At 35.3% G+C, this 20779-nt stretch overlaps 2 pseudogenes; one reads left to right on the forward strand and one right to left on the reverse strand.

Annotated features, from left to right (window-relative positions):
• Positions 1-2054: 2054 nt before the first annotated feature.
• On the forward strand, positions 2055-2685 carry LOC145814304 (putative 3-beta-hydroxysteroid-Delta(8),Delta(7)-isomerase pseudogene; annotated as a pseudogene).
• A 7241-nt stretch (positions 2686-9926) lies between these two features.
• LOC114269099 (beta-glucosidase 12-like) overlaps positions 9927-20779 on the reverse strand; it is a 66475-nt pseudogene continuing 55622 nt past the window's right edge.

Consider the following 20779-nt stretch of genomic DNA (forward strand, 5'->3'; position numbering starts at 1 on the left):
GTGAAGGTTGGATTATTTGAATTAGAACAATTCATTGAAATCTGTATTTTAGCCTACTTGCGAGTAGCAAACTCCAAACCATTTCCAAACAAACGAATATGCGATGTTTCGTTCCAAATTAGGCGATCTAGTCTATACTTGTGTGTTGTGTGCATCACATAGTAATTCTAGCTAATTAACTGGAATAAGAACACATGTGTTTTCAAAAACAAGATATCATGTTTAGTAGTGGCTGATCTTTGATCGGGCGAGCGGGGGTGCTCATAGATGACCTTCCCCAATCGTACCCAAGTTCCCGAGCCGAGGCAACTTTGGTGATAACGGACGCGTGGCCTTAGGCAACGAGTTAGGGTTTCCTAAATTCCCCCAAAATAAAATATTTAGGTGGCGACTCTGTATCTGGCAAAGCAGTCCATGTTTGGCACTTCTTTCTTAAAAATCAGTTTTCCAAAACGATTTGTCGGATTTGGACTCTTTGGTGATTTATCAGTCTTGCATTACACTTTGCGAGATCAGATTAAGAACCGTGACAAATGAGTCCGAACTATGGTAGCATAAGCTCGAGGGCGCGTCCACAGCCACGGTTTGGACAAGGTCAGATATTGCACACGCCGTTGGTGTGCTGAGTCGTTTTCTCTCTAATCCAAGTAAAGAACAATGGGTAGCGGTGAAATGGATTCTAAGGTTTCTTTAAAGGACTTTGAAGGTGTATTTGTGTTTTGCGAATGGTAAGCCGATGCTTAATAGGTTCACGGATTCTAACATGGCCGATGATATTGATTCTAGAAAATCTACTTCAGGATATTTGATGACATTTGCAGGGGGGTTGTGGCATGGCAATCTAAATTACAAATGTGTTGCTCTCTCAACTACTGAAGCTGAATTTATCGCCATTATGGAAGCTTGTAAGAAAGAGCTATGGTTGAAGAAATTTGTGTAAGAGTTAGGTTTGAAGCAAGAGAGGTATGTACTTTATTGTGATAGTCAAAGTGTTATTCATTTGAATAAAAATTTCACTTTTCATTCAAGATCAAAACACATTCATTGGATTTGTGATGTATTAGATTCGAAGTTATTGTAACTCAAAAAGATTCACATGGATGATAATATTTCGGATATGTTGACAAAAACTTTGTTGAGGGAGAAACATTTGAAGAGCCAAACTTTGGCGGGTATGGTTAATGTCTAAGTCAGTGGGGGAGAATTGTTGAGTATACCTCCTTAATGGAGTATAGGACCTAATTGGTTTATTAAAAATGTTTAATTTGGTTTGGTGTTAGTTATAATATATTTTAATATATTATATCTGACTTTTAGAGGCCTAATAAGTATTTAATAATCTGTTTGGTAACAACTAGGGTTTTGACAAAAAAAAAAAACCCAAGAATTAACAATATTTATGAGTATTGTTTTTGTTTTTCCAAAGAGAGGGCAGCGGCTGATTGACCTTTTCGGGGTGTGTGCTTGGTGATTATTTTCGGTGGGTTTTGGTTTTGTGTGGTAGCATAATGCTTTGTAAAAGTTCAATTGGTGGTTCCATTGGTATAGTGGCTGTGTATTTTGCTTTACTTCACTTTGTTTGAGCGTTTTGACAACTTCGACTCTGCTTTGAAGGTGCTAGTTGGATTCAAATTTGCGATCTTCTACATTCTGTTTCGAAAACTTTTGTTCATCTATTTGGTGAGATTTTCCATCTTATTTATTTGTGATTATTTAAAATTCACGTAAGGGTGGTTTATGAGACCATTCGTGTTTCGTTTGTAGTCGTTTGAAAACTTTTGGTTAATAGGGGAGTCGGATTGCGATCTCATAGATGTACCTCACATTGAGAGAACCATGTAAAATTTTTTGTGTAATTGTTGATTTACTTTTTCCGCATTATTTTTATTTCCATCGATTGATTTACCGTGGAAAATCATCTATTTTCTCTAACAAAAAAATTGGTCTCTAGTCTCCTTAAATTACATATAAATGATTAGGAGCAGACCATCTGAATTTAAACAATCATAGTTCTCTCTCATCCCTTCAAAATTTGCAAAATTCTGAACACAAACATGGAGGGAGCTGAAATAGACCTCCCAAGCTTTGTGCCTAATTCTCTTTCACAATCAACCATTCATGCCATCTATGGCATCTCTTCTCTACCGATCCTCTCTCTGGTTTGGCTCGTCTCTCTCCCCTTCACCAAAACTATTAACAACCGATCACCTCCTCATGTGCTGGTTCATTTTCACAGGCCTCATTCACATAATCCTCGAACGCTACTTCATTTTCTCACCAAAATTTTACAAAGACAAGACTGGTTTTTACTTAGCAGAGGTATGGAAAGAGTACTCCGCAGGCGATTCAAGGTATGCACTGAGAAATTCTTATGTTGTTTCTATTGAAATAATCACTGTTTCATTGGTGGGTCTAGCATGTCTTCTTGCTTTATATGCTATTGCCACAAGGAAGCCATACATTTACATACTTCAATTGGGTATTTCTGTGTGTCATCTCTGTGGACTTGGTGTGTATCATTTGACTTCTTACTTGGAAGCTGATAAGTTTGCCGCTAGCTTGTATTACTATTATGTTTATTATATTATTGCAAATACTACTTGGGTTGTGATTCCTTTTCTTGTAGTTGTTCGATGCTGGAGGAAAATATGTGGAGCTTGCAAGATTGAAAAAAGACCAGAATAAGATCAAAATTTGGTGAGATGGGGTTTAAAGTTTAGACTTTGCCATGTCTCAAATTCTGGAAATTCAGTCTATGTTTATTTGAAGTGGATTAGTTGGTAATTTCATATTTCTGTAATTTTATATCTTCATAGATTGATGTTGTTTTCACTATGCAAGGTTGCTCAAATTTGGAAAAAAATTATCCCAACAACTTTTAACTCTACGAATTTGTAGTCTAAGTCCAACACTCTTTTAACCTATTCGCAAATTTTTAGAAGTAATCGATAATACAATAAGTAAAACCTTAGCATCACTTGACGGATAATGTCACACATGAAATATTGAATTTTTTTATTATTGCATCATCTTCATCCATGTAATTATTCAATACACTAAAGTTTCTTTTTAAATAAATTTTTTTGGATGATAAGAAATTTTCAAACTAAGAAAATCATAAATTAACTAATATATATATATATATATATGAATCCATCTTAAAGCCAAAACCAAAAAGTACATGAGAATGCCAAAAAATAAATGAATGAATGAATAAAAATTAAAGAAATTTTAAGCAAATTAAAGCAAAAAAAACTAGCTCAATGGTTTCGAAAGCAAATTTGACTTGATTTTGGCTAGCAAGGCTAGGGCCTATGTGTGGGATACAGTTTTAGATTTTAGAATAGGCCCAACTCGAATTTGTTGTTAATTGGTCAAAGCCAAAAGGTTGGGTCTATGTTAGGCCCTTGGACAACTAGTTTGTGGTTTGGGCAAGCCTGATCTAACTTGACCTGTTAATGATCCTTAGTTGTTTGGCTTTTTCAAGGAAAGTCGTGAGAATGTGACCTTTGAAAATGGCAATTCTACACAAATCCTTGAAAATGGGAACAATGGTTTCTCTTGGTCTATCTAGACTGGAGAATATTCTTTATTTTGAAGGTAAATTTGTTTAGTATTAGCCAAATTTGTGATCGTGATCACTATATGTGTTCTAATAATAATAGTTGGTCTATTCTTTTTTCTTTCTTTTTTTTTTTTTTTTATCAACAAAAGAAAATTTTTATTGATGAAAGCCATACAAAGCATATGAATTTACATCAATAAAAGAGGTGAGAATAGTACCATATAGAGGTGATAGAACCACCATACAGAGCCCCAACCCAAACTAGTTAGTGAGAAACCAACCAAATGAGAAAAAAAACACCAAGAACACAAGCAAGACACTACCCACCAACCCCCAAAAACAAGACACCACCCTCCAATCCCCAAAGTAGCCCCATTCTTATCTATATCAGTACCATATCAGCTAGTAAAACCAGATTAGCACTACGTTGAAGCCCTCAGACCAACAGACCACTAATAAAGCTCCCCGAAAGATTAAACCCATCGAACCTTCCTAGATACAGAAGTAACAGAGTAACTAAGCATTTCCCCATAATCTGTTGAACCTGATTAGCTACATCTAATCTACTAAACATTATTGATAATTTCATGCACAACGTAATAGCAGCCTTTAGAATGAGGTTTTACCCAAATGGCAATTCTAAACTTGATCAAATTGCATACCTTCTCTAGATGCACTTGCTTTCAATTGAATACCACCTCGTTCCTAAGATTCCATAATGACCACATGACAACCATTGGTACAGCCCTCCAGATCAAATTTGCAAACTTTCTCCATCTAAAACCCCTCCACCAGTCAAGAAGATCCTCAACATTCTGAGACACAACCCTGTGCATCCCCCATCATTACATCAGACTTGACCATACTCTCTAAGCAAAAGGGCACCATAGCAACATATGGTGTATTGTCTCTAACTCCATCTTGCAGAATATGCACAAAACAGACGCATCTAGACCAAGAATCCCAATTCTTTACAAAAAAAATATAAGTCTTAAGTCTCCTATTGCAAGCCAACCACCCAAGAAACTGCACTTTTGGGGGAAATACATTGATCCACAGTAGCTTAGTGGCCAAAAGGAGGATAGAATGCACCGACAAAGAATAAAGGGAGGAAACACTAAACTGACCTGATGAATTTTCCACCCACCTTATGCAATCAGCCCTGTCTGATAACCAACCGCAATAGCATTCAGAAAAGCAGCCAATCTGATCAACTCATCTGATTCCCAACCCAGTAAGGCTTTTCTAAATCTGAAGTTCCAGTCTGTCTAGGCCTCCCTCCTCTCCACCACCACTCCAAGAGTGATATCCTTTTCTGTTGATAAGCTAACAGGCCTTGGAAAAGTAGTCTTAACACATATATTACCCACCCAACTATCAGTCTATAAATGGATTATGTTACCATTTCCCACAATCAACTTAGAATTTTCCATAAAAATATTGAAAAGATGAGAATTTGATTGACTAACCTTGAGAATACCATCTCAAATTTTTGAACAAATACCCAGTATTTCTAAGAAAGGGTACCACCTCCCACCATTTGAAGGATACTTACTACATATTACTCTTTTCCACTGGGAGCTATCCTCACACCCAAATTGCCACCACCATTTAGCTAGTAGACAATCATTCACTTCTTGAAATCTTCTAATACCCAAACCCCCATTGTCTTTGCTCTTAGTTGCTTCAGCCCAACTAACAAAGGTGAACTTTCCTTTTCAGATCTAACCCTCCTCCCCCCCCCCCCCCTCTCTCCCGGCCACAGAAAGTTTGCTTGAATTCTATCAAATGCCTTAGCCACAGATGAGGGCATCTTGAAGATAGATAAATAGAACGTAGGTAAGCTGGACAGTACAAACTTTATGAGCGATAACCTTCCTCTAAATGAGAGGAGTTTCCTCTTCCATGAGGCAAGTCTGGCTCTACATTTATCAAGTACAGGCTTTGAAGTCTTCTTAGCTACTGATACCTACAATTTAGTCTAGATGCAAACTCCTCCAACTCTTGCTCAGACACGCCTATTCCACATACAAAGCTTTTATGAAAATTAATTTTCAAGCCAAAGACTAACTCAAAGCATCTCAAAATCCTTTTAACTACCGTTATCACCTCTATGTCAGCATCGCAAAAAATAATTATTACGCTAGTGAATTGGAGATGTGAAACCGTAACATCTTGACCCACCATAGCCCCTCTAAGTAGCCCCAAAGACCTTGCCCTTAGCATCAGCATATTGAGACCGTTGACCACTAGGTTAAATAGGAAAGGAGACAAAGAATCACCTTGTCGAAGGCCTTTACTAGGGTTGAATTTAGTTGTAGGAGATCCATTCACAAGAACTGAAATTCTAGAAGATTCTAGGCACTCCCTAATCCATCCCCTCCACCTAACTCCAAAACCAAACTCATCCATTATAGATAGTAAACAACCCCACCTTACAGAGTCATACACCTTCTGGAAATCAAGCTTTAGAATAACTCTCTTTTTCTTAGTAACCTTCCACCAGACAACAATTTCATTAGCTATTAAAACCCTATCCAACATATTCCCTCCACCCAATAAGGCTGATTGTGCCTTAACAATAACCCTTAACATCACCTTCTTTAACCTATTAGCTAACACTTTGGCAAGAATCTTATACAGGGACCCAATTAGGCTAGTAGGTTTGTAATCTGAGATGCTAGCTGGACAGTCAACTTTGGGAATTAGAGTAATAAAAGAATTATTCACCCCAGAAGCCAACTTTCTATTGACCACCTTCCAACAATTTTGGAAACAAACCAAGTTAAACCCATCGGGCCCTGGGGCTTTATTCCCATCACAACTTTTAATAGTGGCCCATACTTCATCTTTCGAAAAATCAGCTTCCAATCCATCTACCAATTGGTCCTGGCCAATGGATTTAAAGTGCCTTCTCAGCTGTGGTCTTTTCCCCCAACCTTTACTAAACACTTGTCTGAAATGCCTAAGCACATCTTCTTTCACCATGGTTGGGTCCTCAAGTATTACCTCATCAACTGACAATGAGCTCAAAGAGTTCCTGCAGTGCCTACTCAATGCTATGGTATGAAAGTACCTTGTGTTTTTGTTGCCTTTCATGTCCTAATCAAACTTGGACTTCTGTAGCCACAACCATTCCTCCCTTTTGGTCAATGACCACACTTGTCTCCTTACCTCATTTCTTCGTACTACTTCATATTCTACCAAGTCTCTGGATTCAGCCACCAAATCCACCTCATGTAACTCTTCCTGAGCCCTCTTCAATGAAAAGGACACATTTCCAAACACCTCTTTATTCCACTTCTTTAGCTCCATTTTGAGATTTCTAAATTTCATTACAATCACAAATCCTGTCCACCGAGTAAAGACTGATTTCTCCCATGACTTCTTAATAATTGAAGAAAAGTTTGGATGTAAGAGCCAAGCATTGATAAACCTAAACGACTTTGGCCCCCAATCCCTCTCATCTTCCATCAAAAACAGAGGGCAGTGATCCAAAACACCCCTTAGCAGTTCCCATAACTTCAGCTTAAACTTCGTCATCCACTCTGATGACAATAATACTCTGTCAATTCTACTCCATCTGCCCCATCAGCTGAATTACTCCATGTAAATTGCATTCCAAGCATTGGCATATCAAATAGCTCTAACCCTTCAATAAAGTTATTGAACTCTAACATGCCTCTGTCCCTTCTTGTACATCATTTTCTTTCCTGTAAATTCCTAATCTCATTAAGGTCCCCCCCCTTCTAAACACCACGGACCAAAAAATCCTGACGTTAAATTAACGATTACATTCCACAAATGTCCCCTCATTGGAGCATCATTTGGTGTGTAGACATTAATGGAAACACAATCAAAATCTGGAAGCATAATACCTGATAGTAGTATAAAACATCTTAAGTTGTAACACTGTAACAGTACAAAAACCGATGGTCTCCAAACACACAGCAGCCCTCCAGCCGTTCCATTCGTATCTACACCCATAAATTCAAGCTCATCATCGGGCCAAACCGAACGCACCATATCTCTTGACATCCCATCTTTCTTGGTTTCTTTAAAAAAAAAAAAAAATTTGATTTTTCTCTCCTGGAGTAACCCCCTTATTTTTCTCATTTTCTCTGGTTTTCCAAACCCCTAACATTCCAAGACAACACCTTCATTAGCAAACAGAGCACAACACCAAGACCACCTGATAATGTTATTCAGTGATGAATAACACCATCCCTCTATGCTTCTCTCCTCGCATTGTCCTCTTCTAACTCCACGATTCTCTGTAATGCTTCTTGTTCATTACCACTGAAGTTAATCCCCAAAGTTCACCCACTTTTAAAGTCTCCTTCGCCTATTCCAAGACGGAATTTCCACCCCGATCAGACTGACCTCCCAAGCTTGATCTTGACGGCATTGCCGCAGCCACTCTAAAGACAGGTTCTTTATGCCATACTCCCATAGAAGACGAACCACCAAATCGAACAGCTCCCTTCCCACCTTTCTAAGCCAATCTACCTCTTTTTTATACCCTCTCCGGTACTAGGGCTGTTTTTCTTCCCAATGAATTTGCAATTCTGATTATGGGACACTCCAGATCCTCCAACAATCTTTCCCAAAATAGATATGGGCTATGTAGATGACAATGGTGAACACCTATCAACATGGACCTGAGTCACTTCCTTCCTTTTAGGACTATGTCTCACTCCCACAATTTTTTCATTGGGCTTGGCCACTCCCTTTGCTTTAATAACCTCATCCAATAATATTTGAATATTAATCCCAGGCCTTTCAGGCCTAGTACCGCTATGGCTTCTCATAAACCCAATCGTAACCAACCCCACCTCCTCCCTACCCCTCTCATTAATACTCCTCTAGATCACAACTATGCTATCATTGGCAATACAACTATTGCATGCGTCTGGTAACTTTGGGTTCTCCATACAAGTGTTTATAGTTTCTCCCACTACAAATAGATAAGAATCGTCCAGCTCTTTACCTCCTCCACTACCCTCATTGATTGCCACATCCTCCTTTTGGAGAGAGACCATGTCATCCTGGCTTGCCACTTCATTATGCATAATGCCTTTCACCTGCGCAACTTCTTCCAAGACTGGACTCCCATGGCTACTAAGCTTGTTCTCTGTACTGTTAGAGCTACAATAGTCATGAGTAGAGCATTTACAAGCTTATACTCTTGACACCATGACTTGCTCCTCACATACTCTTACTGGATAACTTTTACCTCTACACCTTACTTGCACTACTGTGCTAATGAAGCCCATAATCGTTATGGTAACTTTGACTCTGCCACATCTAAATGATAACTGATTAGACTTAACTTTATCCACCCTAATTACCTTCCCCCCATAGGCTCCCAATCTTGTTGAAAGTGTCAACACTCCATAAGTTAAATAGAACACCCTAGCAGCACAACCATACTCATCTCTCGTTCTCGAAGTGCCCTAACTTTGACCACTCTGTCATAGAATCACACCATTCCTTCCAGCAGCTTTCTAATAATACCAAGTTTGCCTTCAGCTCAATAGATGATTTGACAGACACCGCCGCTATCCTTCCACAACCTTTTCTTACTACAACTCCTTCTGGTCCTACATCACTGACTGTTTTTTTAAAGTCTAAGAAAGTATAGAAGGCTTTTAGCTTAACAGTAAGACTGTCATTTGACCACCCATTTCCCACTTTATTCTCATCAATTGGGCGGCCCGTAGTCTCCTAAACATTTCCCGCCTGAACGGCTTCCGCAAATGACTTCAACCCTATGAATGATGACGTTGATTTCCCTAGGTGCCTCCTACTATTCTCATCACCTCGCCCATTACCATTCCCTGCTACTATAGATTGACCCACTCCCCTAACACATGATGTATCCTTTGCAAGCTTTACTACATTGACCAGCAAAGCTTTATCATCGCACCACACTCCACTAGTCTTTTAGACTGCCATGTATGCCGCTAAAAGGCAATCAAACCTTGATCTTGTTGTTTTCCTAGTCTTGTTTGGAATGAATAGATCTCTAACAGCCCCAAACTTCATAAACATCGCATAAAGTCCCTTTGGATTCATAGATGAGGGAATATTGTCCACAAAGATTGTGTGAATACCTAGATTGCCATCGTCAGAACTTTGAAACTCTCTCCCTCTTCCATACAACACCGGTCGCCAACCTTTCGCCTCCCTTGCCATTTCAAATAATCCAATGTTGGCCTATTCATGATAATTTTGGTTTGTGAAAGGTAATAGATATTTTGGTAACTGTTACTGATTTCTTTCAGTTACATCTTTTTCTTGCATGACCATTAAATTATGTTTAAAAGCATATTGCTAGAGATTATTACAAAATGTAGAGAAGAATCTAACTTATTTTACTAATACATTTGTAGGATGTAAAATGATTGGAGAATTACATTTTGAATCATATGTCTCCATTTTGGAGAAGATTCTTGAACCATTTGGCTGAAAGTTTGGAATATCTTTTCAAACCATTTTTGTAATCCACGTAGTTGATGCCAAAACGAACTGTGTAACCCGAGCTCCATTCAAAATTATCCAGCAGTGACCATGCAAAATATCCTTTCACATTAGCACCATCCCTATATGAAAAACAAAATCAACAGCAAACTTCGTATGTAATAAAAAAAATTATAATTTCTAAAATTGTAACTTTCGCACTCATATATTTTGTAAATGCAACATTATTTGTTAGTCATCTTCAGAACTTACTTGATTGCTTGTAGAAGGAAAGAAAGATGGTGATAATAGTAATGTATCCTCGTGTTGTCGGCAAGTGCTTCTTCAAGTGATAATGTAGCGTTATTTGCCTCATCAATCCCTGAAATGGATGGGCCAAGAATGTTTAGTGTAAACTTAATTTGCAATCACAAATTTATTAGATTTATATGTTACTATAAATGAAACAATTTTATGTTAATGCAAAATTATTAATGAATTGATTACCATTCTCCGCGATATAAATAAGCGGATTATTATATTTTTTCTTCAGGTAGAGAAGAATATCATAAATGCCTCTTGGATAAACAAAAAAGCCAAGTTGAAGCAGCCTGTAAAATCGTGTAAAGTTATAGAGTTGATTATGAAAAACCTCTATTCATATGCAAGTTAGTAAATATATTAAATTTAAACAAGCTCCACAAGAAGAATTGCTTAAATTTCTATTTCTTACCATGGCACCGATAGGAACCTCATTCCGCTTAGCTAGCATAACAAAAGAATCATGTCTAGTTAGCATATATTAAGTTACAATAACGTTTTTAATTAATGGTACAAAACTTTGAACTTACTTGTAAGGTTAACTTGAGAATCTGTTAAATAACTGGCATTTACACTATTGGAGTTTGGTGCATATGCTGCATAATTAGTGGTGTAATAGTTCAGCCCGAGAAAATCAAATGATCCTTTTAACATCTTGGACTGTTCTTTGGAGAACTTAGGAAGTCGTTTTCCCACAAGAGTCCGCATTGTATGTGGATAGTCACCGGTTGTTAGAGGGTCCATAAACCTCCAATACACAAGGAAAAACATAGTTAGGACATATTATAAATTGATGACCCTACTTATGACAATATTGTTCAGTACCATGTATGCATTATCACAAAAAGGATAATTATAAAACACTCACCATCCAAACATAAAATCAAGGGCCCTTAGTGCAGCAGTATGGTCTTGTCTTTCTTCTGAGAAAGGTACCATCCAATGTGATATGAGTGTAATTCCAATCTTTCCTTTTTGTGATGTCTGTTTACATTTCCATCACTTGAGTAATTCAAAACTATCTAATATATTTGTATCCAAAATTTATCATATGTAGCAAATCGATTCTTAAACTTAAAATTACTTTAGTTTCCATCGACTATGGTTAGGAAGTAGCATTAAAATTAGCATATACTTCAAAACTCTTTGATAATAATGTGAATTATATATGTAGTTTCCTTGGGTTTTCAAGTGAGACCTGATACTTTCGCTTGTACAAATTTACTGCAGTTGCATGAGCGAGAAGTTCGTGGTGTGATACAATATATGGCTCAGTGCTTGAATCTCCACCAGTACAATTTAACTATAGCCATGTAGAGCATCGACCTGGTGCATAGTTAACAACTGCGTACCCACTCATGCGCTATGACCACAGCTCATTTAAGGTGATCCAGTGCTTCACCCAATCACCAAATTCTTTGAAGCAAAGTTCTGCAAAGCCTTTGAAATCATCCCTATAAAGCCGATCATCAATGTTGGAACATGACACAAACACAATACAATGTTTTACATATAACTTCAGGACTTCATGATTAATAATTCAATACTACTTCCATTTCTAGGTTACTATCGGATGCTAAAGTCCGACACGGGGTCCTCACTATAAGCACAGCAGGATGTGCGGTGCTCTAATACAGTACCGTTTTGCTTTCTTTTGGTTCCATTTCTTATGAAAGGTTCCACACAGCCACATTCAAGATAATATGATTTGCACATTTTTAATTATGCATATCTTTTAGTATATTTTTTGGGGGGATTTTGTGATAGCCCTCTCACTATCTAATTTGTCTTTCAAAAGGACAAGAATTATATAAGTACTTTCAAAACCCCTTAATATTTTAAAACTTATTTCTTTTACTATATTACCCTCATATCTATCAGCTCTCCTATTAAGTCATCTTCACTATATATTTCAGAGTAAAATTTTACTCTGTATAAAAGTAAAATTTTACTCTGTATGAAAGTAAAATTTTACTCTGTATAAAAGTAAAATTTTACATTCTGAAACTAAAAGTAAAATTTTACTCTGTATAAAAGTAAAATTTTACTCTGAATAAGAGTAAAATGTTACACTCTGAAACTAAAAGTAAAATTTTACTCTGTATAAAAGTAAAATTTTACTCTGAAAAACTAGTAAAATGTTAGACTCTACACAAAAGTAAAATTTTACTCTGTATAAAAGTAAAATTTTACTCTGGTTCTGTCAAATGAAATTAGATAAAAAAACAACAAAAATAAATAAAAAACAAACAAACAAACAAAAACAAAACAAATTAATCAAAAATCAACATATCTAATTGAGAAGAAAAACTTCTAAAACTCGATCAACAATCACAAATCTCAATGAAAAGAATACATGTGTTCAACAACACTCATACACACAAATATATATATATATACATACATACATATATTCAAAACTCAAATCTGTGTTTAAAAAAATATGTATAACCAACAACTCCACCCGCACTCTTTTCCACGTGGTCATTGCGAACTCGATGGATCTTCAAATTGCAATAGAAGCTTCAAATTGAGTCTAATTTCGCTTCAAGATAGCAAACACAAGTCTGATTTCGATTCAGTTAGCGAAGTCGATCTGCAAGTCGTTCGAACTTAGAGTTTACAACCTTTAAGCCAGATGCAAACTGAAATCGCAATTCCAATTAGAACTTGAAATCCAAAGTTCTCATCGAAGTTGACTCAAAGAACAACGAGTCACAAGAGAGAACCCAAGGTCAGATCGCGAAGGACTCCAGTTCGTAATCGCGAGTTCCAGAAGCTTGAATTCGGGTTGATTGTCGAATCGGATCAATTTTACGATGAAGTCCTTGGTTTCTTAACAAACGCAAATTAGATTAAAGCTTCAAACTAAGCTTCAATTCAAATACACAGGTCAGATTGTGATTGCTTGAACCAGGTCAGTGTTCTAGGTCAAAGATTGAATGAATCTTAGGCTTAGATGAACTCGATTTTGGCTGGCCAGAGTCATAGAGACCAAGAAGGTGGAGAGAGAGTGGGTGGAGAAGGTGGGAAGATTTAGTTGAAGGTATAATAGTCTGAAAAAATATTTAAATAATAAATTTTGTCATTTATGCAAGATTTTATAATTATGAAGGGGTTTAGAAAATTTAATTTTTTTCTTAGTCTTTTTAACAATGAAAGGAAAGTAAATGGGGTTTATAGCCAAATTTCCCTTTTTTTAAAAAAAATACTATGTACTAAGAAATACTTCCATAGTTTAAATTTGTAGTGTGCAATTAAGGTAAATACACTTTGTCCCTTTAAGTTTGGTCATTTTTACACTTTGTTCCTTAAATTTTATCCCCCACTTTAGCTCTTCATGTTTCAATTTTTATTTATTTATTTTTTTTTTAAACTCTAAAAGCTAACTTACGTCCAAAATTAGATATAAAATGATATATTAACAGTCATACGACATAAAAATATTTTATTATATATAACTCACAAATTTAATATAAATTCAAACTTTAATATAATAATATATTTTTTTACCATGTGGCAATTAACGTAATATTTTTTTGTTTAATTTTAAACAAAAACTTGGGGGGGGAGGGGGGGGGGTGTTTGTAAATTAAAGGTCAAAAGTGGAAAAATTGCCATACATAAAGTGAGCAAATAAAACAATTAAAAGGAAAAAAGGAAGAAAAGAAAAAGAAGAAAGAAACAAAGCGAAAACAAAACACAGCATCCCTGTTGTTCAGTAGGCATCCCATGTCCGCTAAAGTCCACGTTTCATATGGAAATGTCTTTCAATATTCTATAATATATATACTATTAGAACGTATAGGTGCCGTTTGGTAATACTTACGTTTTCAGTTTTCTGTTTATATTTACAAAAATTTAAAAAACTCAAATAAAAATTTGTTTGGTAAAATTTTTGATTTATAAATCAGTGGTCTCAGTTTATAAATTTGGCCAAAAAATGAAAACACAAAAAATGTGTTTTCATTTTGAGTTTTCAGTTTTTTTTTTTTTTTTACCACCCAACACTAGCCACCACCCGCCACCATTTTCTACCACCGTCTTCCGCCACCACCACCACCATTGCCTACCACCCACTTGCCATCCACCCGCCACCACCACCTACTTGCCACCACCACTCACCACCCACCTGCCACCACCACCAGCCACCTGCCACTCACCCGCCACCACCACCCACCACCCACCACCTACCACCACCACCATCACCCACCACCCACCCACCTGCCACCACCACCCGCCACCACCACCCACTCGTTACCACCTACCACCCGCCATCGTCACCCACCCACCACCACCACCATCCACTACCTAACCGCCACCGCCGGCCATCCACCACCCACCTGCCACCACCACCCACCACCCGCCACCACCACTACCACCACCCGCCACTGTCACCCACCCACCCACCATCACCACCCACCACCACCCGCCATCCGCCACCCACATGCCACCACCATCCACCACCCGCCACCATTACCACCACCACCCACTCGTTACCACCCACCACTCGCTACCGTCACCCACCCACCCACTATCACCACCCGCCACCGTCACCCATCCACTCACCACCACCACCCGCCACCTATCCGCCACCTGCCACCACCACCCGCCACCACCCACTCGCTACCACCCGCCACCATCACCTACCCACCCACCACCACTACCATCCATCACCACCAGCTACCCACCACCCACTGTCACCACTTTTCACCACCGTCTTCCGCCGCTACCGTCACCCATCCACTCACCACCACCTACCCGCCACCACCACCCACCTGCCACCACCACCAACTCGTTACCACCCGCCACAATCACCCATCCACCCACCCACCGCCACCATCACCCACCCACCCACCACCACCACCACCACCACCACCACCCACCGTCACCACTTTCCACCACCGTCTTCCACCGCCACTTGCCACAACTTGCCATTTCTCACTCTTTTTTATATTTTAAATTTTTTTTAAATATTTTGTCAATTACCAAACGCATTTGTAGTTTATGTTTTTCTAAAAATAAACAAAAAATAAACAAAAACCAGTTTATAAAATTTTTGTAAATATAAACTGAAAACGTAAACGTTACCAAACACACCCATAGTGTTCTAATTTTTTCATCAAATTTTATGATTTTTATTTTTAATTCTCAAAAAATAAATTGAGCACTCACTTGCAAGGCTTTGCGATGAAAATAAAGGATTCAACTGTTCACCCTAGTTTGACTTAAATAAACCATTTGACAACCATCAAAAACAAAGGAGAAAAACAAAAACTCAACTATTAAGAACCAGGGCCGGCCTGAGTTTCGGGAGCTTAAGGCGAAATAATTTATCGGAGCCTTTTTAGATATTTAAAAAAAATAAAAATAAAAATCACTCTGTTTGGTTTAGAATTTTTAAAAATAATTGTCTGAGTTTACAATTCGTATTTTTTAATATTTTTTGTATTTGGTAACGTTTTTAAAAAATACATATATATAAATATTTTAGTTTTTAAGTGTATCTAAATTAGATGTATCTACAAAATAAATAAATAAAAATTGTGTAAAATATTTTTAAAAAAAAATACTAAAAAACACATAATTGGGCCATAAAGAGAGAAAAAAATAGGCCACACAAAATTAGGTTAACGACTAATACATATACATATATTTAATATTTTATTTTTTTAATTGGACTAACAACTAAAACTTATAAATATTTTTTAATTGGATCTTTTATCAATTGGGCCAAATAGATTTTTTGAGGCCCCTTTTAAAATGGCCTAAATTAATTAAATAGAATTGGGCCATTTTAAATTTTTAATATAGTGTAAGACTAAATTTGGAGCTCTTTTTTGGGCCTAATTTTTGGGGCCCTAGGCACATGCCTCATCTGCCTTAGCCCAAGGCCGGCCCTGTTAAGAACTTATTGTCACTACAAAACTTTAAAGTTTTAGAAACCAAAATTTAAAGATAAAATTATTTTTTAAGAACCAAATATTTTTATTGCGAAAAGTGTTGTAATTATATTTTTAGCAACAAAAATTAGACATTAGTGATGAAATATTATTCTTTTGAGATCAAATTTTTTTTCTAAAAAAATAAAAGATTTTGAGACCAAATTATTTTGTCTCTAAAAGTCTATTTATTAATGACATTTTTAAAATTTTGTCGCTAAAAGCCTTATTTTTGACTTTTTAGAATGACCTTTTAGCGACTATCCTCATGACGATAGAAATTGGTTCCTAAATGTCTTTTGCACTAAAATTTTCATTTTTAAAGACCAAAATATATGTTGTAGTGTGTGATTTTAAATGAAGAGATTAACCATCTCAAAACTATAAGAGAAAAAGCAATTTGCTTTATTCCCTTTGATATATATTAAGTATGAACCAATAATTTAATTTAAAAGCAAAAATAGGGAATTTTCATATGCTTCTATCTAGTTTAAATATATACAAATATCACAAATTGACTAGCTAAAAAATTGAATCATTAGAAGAATATATTATTACTTACACAATTTTTGGACTTAAGAAACCACCATACTCATCTTCCAATGCTTGGGGAAGATCCCAATGGAAAAGAGTAAGGATTCTCTAGAGTTTTTTTTTCCTAAAGTTTCCTAGAGTAGTGCGTTGTGTGGTTGAGATTTAATGACAAGTCACATCAATTTTTCAGCATTAAATCTCAACCACACAATACACCACTTTAGGAAACTTTAAGAAAAAAATACTCTAGAGGATCCTTGGTGTCACAAATGGCTTTATACCTACAAATGTCAGAATAAGAAGATAAAATAATTTTGAGGAGAGAGATGCTATAGAATATATATATACATATGACAAATCTGGGTAATCACACTAGGAAAAAAAGCCATCAATGTGAATTACAATTTTAAAATTGCTATTACTATATTAACTTGGTTGGAAATATAAAAATTTTCATTCTGAGGAGAACTCTATACAAAATCAAACAAGATAGTTAATGATGACATCATTGAGTTGAGTCATAACCTTTTCCCAAGAGCTCATCTATAAGGTGGTTGTAATATTTGATTCCTTCCTTGTTCACTCCACCACTTATGCAAATATAGGTAAGAAAGATAAAAAAAAATAGTATGGTAACCACTGATTGGATCATCCTAGTTCATAACTTCTACCAATTTTTTCCCCTTTTTTGTTAAATGCCTAGGATTACTCAAATCAAATGATTATAATCTCATTTTGGGTCTTACTTTCTTTTTACATCTTCATTTGAGCCCATTTTTCGCATATTCTTTGTTACAATTGTGGTTTCATTTGCTTGTTCTTAGATAGGTCACTTCTTCCATGTATATATAATGCATATTTGACAACATTTAGAGAAACTGTATAATTGATCATCTTACGTGGCAATACTCTAGACCATGAGATAGAGAATCTGTAAGCATCTAGACCCATTTCTTTCATGATCTTTACATCTCCCTGTAACATCATTAGAGAAAAAAAATAACCAATAATTTTTTTTTTTTGGTGCAACAAATCAATTCAATTGTATAACTAAAATTTACTTATGAAAAAATGTTATATTTTTCCAGTTAAATTTACAACATTTCCAAGTGCCATAAGCTAGTGAGATTTATGTAAACAACATTTACTACATTTTAACTCGCTATAATAGTTGAAGTCCATCATTGGATTGTTGACCAATGTCAAAAGATGGAAACGATCCAGGCTGCGAGAAATTCTTGAAGTGGTTTAAAATACCAAATCTGGATCAAGAGAACCTTCTCAAACCTGAAGCCATGGTAAGTCTCATTACGATTTATTTGAGCCTCATATGAAACTTCTAAACCCAAAGGTGAATTTGGATTTCATAGGCAATTTTACATGAAAATTTCCTAAATTTTTAAATTTACCAAGACCATTTATTCATACTATTAAAAATATTTTCAATGATATAAAATTCACTTCATTCCAATTTGAAACCAAGACTAGGTAGTAGTGTCCTTTTAGGACTTCTATTAAGTAATTGGTTACTTATTGAGACTCTTGGCTTATTTTTGTTGTATTTATTAAAATTGTAATAATCAAGAGTAGTGATTAGCCTATTTTATAACCTATTTCAGAAAATTATTAAATTATCCAGAAAAATGGATTTTTATAGTTAACATCTTAAAATAGCTTTTATTTATTTTTTATTTTTTTTCAAAGAGTTATCCAATAATAGATTTTCTCAAACATTATCACTGAAAATGGATATTTCCTCGAATTATCACTTCTTTTTTTTTTTTTGAATTATTTTCAAATTGGATTTTGGATAAAATCAATCAAAATTTGGGTTGATTCCCCCCTTGGATGAGCTATTCCAATCAAGGATAAGACCTTATCCTCACCCCAAAATAGTTATCTTGTCCTCATCACAATTTTTTTGGGGGGAAAATTTCATATCAGTGTATAACTCAAAAGCTAATTACAAATAAGTGGTAAAGTTTATAAATATTAATAATTATAATTATAATTTTTTTTAATAAATATGTAATAATTATTTCAAATTACCATTGATTGGTGTAATTTCCCCACCTTTGTTTTTTTTGGAAACTTTGATCTCTCAGTACTCTGTATTATTAGTTATATATATATATATATATTCACTACAACATATAAGAGTTTTAATAAAACTAAATTTTTCAAATTTTAAAAATGAAAATTTTGTTGCAAAAGACATTTAGGGATCAATTTCTATCGTTGTGAGAATAGTCGCTAAAAGGTCGTCCTGAAAAGTCAAAACAAGTCTTTTTGCGACAAAATTTTAATAATGTCACTAATAAATAGACTTTAGGGACAAAATAATTTGGTTTCAAAATAGTTTATTTTTTGAGGCAAAATTTGGTCCAAAAATGATAATAATTCATCACTAATGTTTAATTTTCGTTACTAAAAATATAATAATAACACTTTTTGCAATAAAAATATTTGATTCTTAAAAAATAATTTTATTCTTAAATTTTAGTCTCTAAAACTTTAATTTTTTGTAGTGATTGGGAGAATGATTGATCGATGGGTCATGGTATGGCACACATACACGTATGAATGTTGGAACTTTCCAAATATATATAACTATTTACAATTATTGATTAATTAATCTATAATTACAAGTAAATGTTTGTAGTATAGATTCAATTTTATTTATTTCTATTTTTTATCAAAATTTGTTGGATATTTGCGATGAATTTTCCTCTAGTCACAAATCCCTAATTAATTTTATAATAAAATGAATTATTTGCTATGACCACAAAAAGGTGGCCAAAGAAGTTGCTACGGGGTAACATTTGTGGCTATGGTTACATATATATATATATATATATATATATATTTGTTTTTTTTTTTGTTGCACCGGCAATTTGGTGGTCGCAAATAAACATTGGACTTTTTCGTGGCCGGACACTTGCCGACACTGAAGGCATGTTTTTCATCGGCATTTGGGTGGTCGCAAATAAAATTCACAGCTAGTTTAGTGTTGATTTTCAGAAAATTTAATTTTTTTTTTCGTTTTTTTTTAATGATTTTTTTAAAATTTTGAGTAATTTTTGTTTAATTTTTAGACACATAACATAAATATACTTAAAAAGTATAATATTTATGATTTTTTTTAAAAGAAATTCACTAAATACCAAAAATAAAAAAACAAAAATTCAGTACATTTTTCATATTTTTGTGTTTATTGATTTTTAAAAATATTTTTTCCCAAACATTTTACTATTTAGATACATCTAAGTAAAGTGAATCTAAAAAAGTAAAAAATTTGCTTAAAATTTTAAAAATATTCATTAAAAACAAAAAAATTCATAAAATAGAAAGGGAGATTCGGTGAAGGATTCCTCAGTGTCTAACTTATCTTTCAAAAGGACAAGAATTATATAGATCCTTTCAAAATCCCATAGTATTTTAGAACTTATTTCCTTTACTATTATACCCTTATATATGTGTGTGTGTGTGTGAGTGTGTATCAACTTGTAATCACTCTCTCTCATCTCAATCTCTCTTCTCTCTGTCTCGCACTTATCACTATTCTCTTCATCGACACTACCACTGCTCACCATGGAACCCTTTCTCTGCCGTCTTCATCACCACCATCATCTGTTGTATCCACAACTTCATATCTGAGATCATTCACAATTGTCGTTACCGAAAAATGACGATTTATGACGGTTTGCAAATCTCAAATCTGAGATCCTTCACTCTTTCTCTCTCTCTTTGGTTTTGATGGTACATGCTCTCTCTCTCTCTCTCTCTCTCTCTCTCTCTCTCTCTCTTTTCTTCTTCTTCTTCTTCTTCTTGTTCTTCACTTGATCATCTGTTTCCGAACTCTGTCTCTCTACCTCTCTTTCTTCTTCTCATGATACTCTGTTCTTTCAACAGTAAAATTTTACTCTGGTTTATGACACAAAACTCTTCTGTAAAG

This window comes from Camellia sinensis, unplaced genomic scaffold (genome assembly GCF_055761805.1).
Source record: "Camellia sinensis isolate YWXY unplaced genomic scaffold, ASM5576180v1 Unanchor1, whole genome shotgun sequence".
NCBI classification, from domain to species: Eukaryota; Viridiplantae; Streptophyta; class Magnoliopsida; order Ericales; family Theaceae; genus Camellia; species Camellia sinensis.